The 4,424-nt window shown below is 41.4% G+C and overlaps 1 non-coding gene across 1 annotated transcript; it reads right to left on the bottom strand.

Moving 5' to 3' along the window:
- Window positions 1-4,061: 4,061 nt before the first annotated feature.
- On the bottom strand, window positions 4,062-4,168 carry LOC147948919 (small nucleolar RNA R71). Its single transcript, XR_015586139.1, has one exon. It is a non-coding gene; the product is annotated as a small nucleolar RNA R71 (small nucleolar RNA).
- Between the last annotated feature and the right edge of the window lie 256 nt (window positions 4,169-4,424).

Below are 4,424 nucleotides of genomic sequence, written 5' to 3'. Positions count from 1 at the left end.
GAGGAGCACTGTAGTGTGGAAACATGAGAGATGAGTATTGGACTTTCCTTATATATCATGGCATGCGGGCTTAGGCCCGATGAGTAGTCAATATTATGGCATGCAGGCTAAGGTCTGATGAGGAGCAAACAAAATCTCAAGGTTGAGACCTATGAGTAAAGGAAAGCCCAAAAGTTGAGACCAAATAATGCTTGGAACGTAAGTCTATCACCTGGAGGTAACCTTCGCAGATTGATCGAAGGATGTGCGGGCCGTGGAGATGGTTGCATGGGAGTCCTTGGTTGATAGTTGTTCGAGATTTGAGGATGAATCTATATTGGTGGGGGAGAATTGTAACGTTTGGGAACTGAAATCTCAGTTTGGGATCTGCATCGATCGATGCAGGTGTTGCATCGATATAAGTTCAGCTTATGTTAAACACTTATTTTGTTGCATTTTGGTTGGGCAAAACCTAGGAGTCGAGTATAAAAGGATATCTCGACGTCCTTGACCAAGATTGGTCGTTTCTGTGATAAAAGAGAGAAAAGAAAGAGAGAAGCCGTTCAGAAGAGTTTTTGGAGATTTTGGTGCCTGTTCTTGAGAGATCTTGCATGTGGAGTGCAGATCTGTGGTTGGGATCGTCGTATGAGCTTGCTTGGAGGCTTTTTTTATGAGTTTAGATCTAGTTTTTGTCATTCTCAAATGTGAGTGCGTGACCCTGGCTGATCTAAGCGAATTGATGGTTGTTTTTGTGTGATTTTTGGTTGTTAATTGCTTGTTTGATCACTTGTGAATGTTCCTTGTAAGTTTTGTGACCTTTCACCGGTCGATGCAGTTAGGGATTTGACGACAATGGAAAGAGCTACATCGATCGATGCAAAGAGTGCATCAGTCGATGCAGCTATGAGATTCGGAGGATTGCATCGATCGATGAAAGGTGTGCATCGGTCAACGCAAGGTCGCGGAGTTACACATTGTCTAGTTTGCTTGTTTTGTGAGTTGATTGTGATTATCTTTTCACTTGTGTGTATAGCCCAGTGGATGGGAGGATCGCCTCAGAGAGTATTTATTATAATACTCACGCATCTCATATGTGTTGTAATGCATATAAAGGCAAAATGTGATCATGGAATTAAGGCGATGGAGAGGAGGATGTTCTAGTGGCTCGTTGATGTATTGTCTTGCTTCTGTTAGCTTGCTAGAGTCGAGTCATTAGAATGATGCTAGGTTGCTGGTTTAATGTTTAATGACTTTGTTAGATGTTTTATTACTGTTTAGTATGAATTGATCATTGGTTTATTGGTTATTGGTTTAATAGTATCATTTATGTTATCCGCTGTTGTTGATTGGGAGGTTGTCAGTGAGTATAGGATCAATAGTTTAATAATATATTTAAAAAACAAAAAAAAATATTAGGTCGGGTCGTTTTAGTTCTCTCAGGACCTTTGATCGAAAAGATAAGTGCACATTAGTGACATAGGTGGCGAAATCAATTCTTTTAAAACTCTCTGCATGTCCTCGAAACTGGAATGTCACAATTCACCCTTACTTACAGATCGCAATTTCCTCGTTACGCACCAAAAGTTTCACCCCGACGGTGTGAGCCTACTCGACTCCACACTCATCTGGGTTCGGCTTGGATAACCCTTGTAACGCCCGACCGCCACCTCTTAGTGGGCCCATGTCCAATCCTAGTACATGGGCCCAACTTCTTTAATGAGTCTCACGTCTTCTCTCTAGGCTTGTGAGTCCATCCTATCCGTCAGTCGGTTTGCTTCATCCAGGAGGTTTTAAAGACTTGCTACCATCTCTACAAATCACCACCTGATCTTTCGCTGTGTTTTGTTCTCACTTGCACATTTCCGACAATCACTTCCCGGAAGGTCACCAATCCTGAGACTTCTCTATCATAAGCTGATAACTCTCTAATTTACATGTTTTAGACACCCTTTTTCATCCATGTTTTGCATTATAAATACCCTAACCTTAGCAATTTTAGGTATTTAACCTTAGGAATTTGCATTTAGGCCGTTTAGGGTGCTGCAGTGTTGCATTTGTGCATTTTGGATAAAAACAGGCGCTTTGGAGCCCAAAAAGGGGAAGAATGAGGTAAAACCCGAACGTGTAATCGATGGAGTGATTGTGCAAGAAGAACAGTCCCAACCTTAACCCAACCAAAGAGGATCTAAGAGCAGGAAGAAGAACCTGAAGACCTACCCGAGCATCCACACGACTCGAACCTCATGCAGAACCTCGTGCAAACCTTCAGGCAGAGCTGGGAAGCTAGGTCAAAGGGGTTTCCATATATAAGCCCCCTCCTTATTTTCTCGCCAGCAAGCCGCAGACACTCACGAACCAGAGAGCGAGAGCTTCTGAGAGAGAGGGAGAGAGAGAGAGAGAGAGCGATTTACACATTTTCTTACTTTGTTAGGATTCGATTTTTACTTCTTTTGCTACTCTTTTCATTTTCGATTTTGTATTCTATTACTTTTATCTTATTTTCAGTTCAATGCAACTTTCATTTGCTATTTACCATGAGATCTGAGTAGTGAATCAAAGTTTCTAAGGATGGGATAGGCGAGTATGTGTTCTTGATCGATTATGATATCTTAGCTTGATTGTTTATTTTATATAAAATCCTTTCTTGATTGGTATACTTAATGCTACTTTCAGATTGAGATTAGATCTAGGGTATTTTGCCATCGAGAGATGTTGTTGAAATGCTTGAACCAACCAATGCTAGATATTTACTCACTTAGCCTAAGAGATTAGATGTGTAAGGAGTTTATTGAAAATAATGAATCGGATTTTAATGCCCGCTTAGTCATGTTTCTCCAACGAGAGTTGGGTAAGGGAGTGACTAAGGTTGATTGTTTCTATCACGAGAGTGTTTTTGCAAAGTTTAGAGATTCATTGTCTAGGGAATATTTGCTTGAGGCATGTGAGATATCCCAAATTGATCAGGAGCACTTATGAGTCGATTACCCCATCCTTAGGAGCTTTCATACTTGATTGTTTAGCCTTTTACCTATAACTCGACCCATTACCCGAACTGGTACTCAATCACCAGCCTCGTGTATACCCTCGAGTTGTTCATCTTTGTGTTCTTGATTTCTTATGTAATCCAATTACCCCACTCGATCTGGTACCCGAATGCTTGCATCATGTGCTTAGGTCATGTGGTTCTTGTTTTATTTACTTTTTGTTTCTTTTAGGTTGTTAGATAAAACTCCATTATTGCTTGGCTGGACTTGCATTGTTCTGATCAAATCTTATCTGCTAGCATAACAACCATTTAGATTGATAACCCTTTGTACTACAACTGGATAGGGAATTGATACCCTGAGTGATAACCCTTTGCCATTTGGTTTTTGATTGTTACATTTAAGATTTCAGCACTTGCTAGATTAAGTTATTTTTATCTCAAAAGATTCAATACTGACTTATTTACTTTTGTGTTTCATTGTTTTGCATATCAGGAACAACCCGAGAACCCACCTGACCCGTCACTCGATCACCTGGATCGAGTTGGCCTTCGTGTACCCACTCGGATAATTGATTGTGCATGCAAACACAATCCAAGGGTAGTCAACACTTGAGTCCTTTCATCGATAATATCAGCAGACCACGGTTACTCCGACAGCAACAAGTACAACAACCACAACCAACAATTGAGGAGGTCATGAATAATCAGAATGGTCCACAAACTCCTTAAGAAAGGACCAACATAGGAGCAGGAGATGCTTCATCTACTCATACTCAAAGACATGGCATTGTGCCACCTGCTGTTCAAAACAACAATTTTGAGATCAAGAGTAGTCTCATCCAGATTTCAGAGCAACAAGTTTCATAGCCTGCCAATGGAGGACCCACTGGATCATTTGGATGAGTTTGATAGGCTATGTATCCTCACAAAAATAAATGGAGTTAGCTAATATGGATTCAAGCTCCGGCTTTTCCCATTTTCTTTGGGTGATAAAGCACACGTTTGGGAGAAATTACTTCCCAAGGAGTCTTTTACCACATGGGAAGCATGCAAAAAGGTGTTCCTCGCCAAAATTTTCTCCAGCTCCAGAACTGCAAGGCTGCAGAATGACATCTCCAGCTTTGTTCAGAAAAGCAACGAGACGTTCAGTGAAGCCTGGGAACGTTTCAAGGGATACACCGGCCGATGCCCGCATCATGGATTCAGCAATGCTTCATTGCTAAGTACACTTTACCGCGGTGTAGTCCAAAAGATAAGGATGTTGCTGGACACTGCCAGCAATGAAAATTTTCTCAACAAGGATGTTGATGGAGGTTGGGACCTGGTGGAGAATTTAGCTCAATCTGATGGGCACTACAATGAGGAATATGATCGCACCATACGATCATCCGGAGAGGACGATGCAAAGTATAAGCGCGACATGCAAGCCCTCAATGATAAATTGGACAAACTCCTCAAC

The sequence above is a fragment of the Camelina sativa genome, chromosome 2 (genome assembly GCF_030686135.1).
Source record: "Camelina sativa cultivar CO46 ecotype springtype chromosome 2, ASM3068613v1".
Taxonomy (NCBI): Eukaryota; Viridiplantae; Streptophyta; class Magnoliopsida; order Brassicales; family Brassicaceae; genus Camelina; species Camelina sativa.
This window is presented reverse-complemented; position numbering and strand designations above follow the sequence as displayed.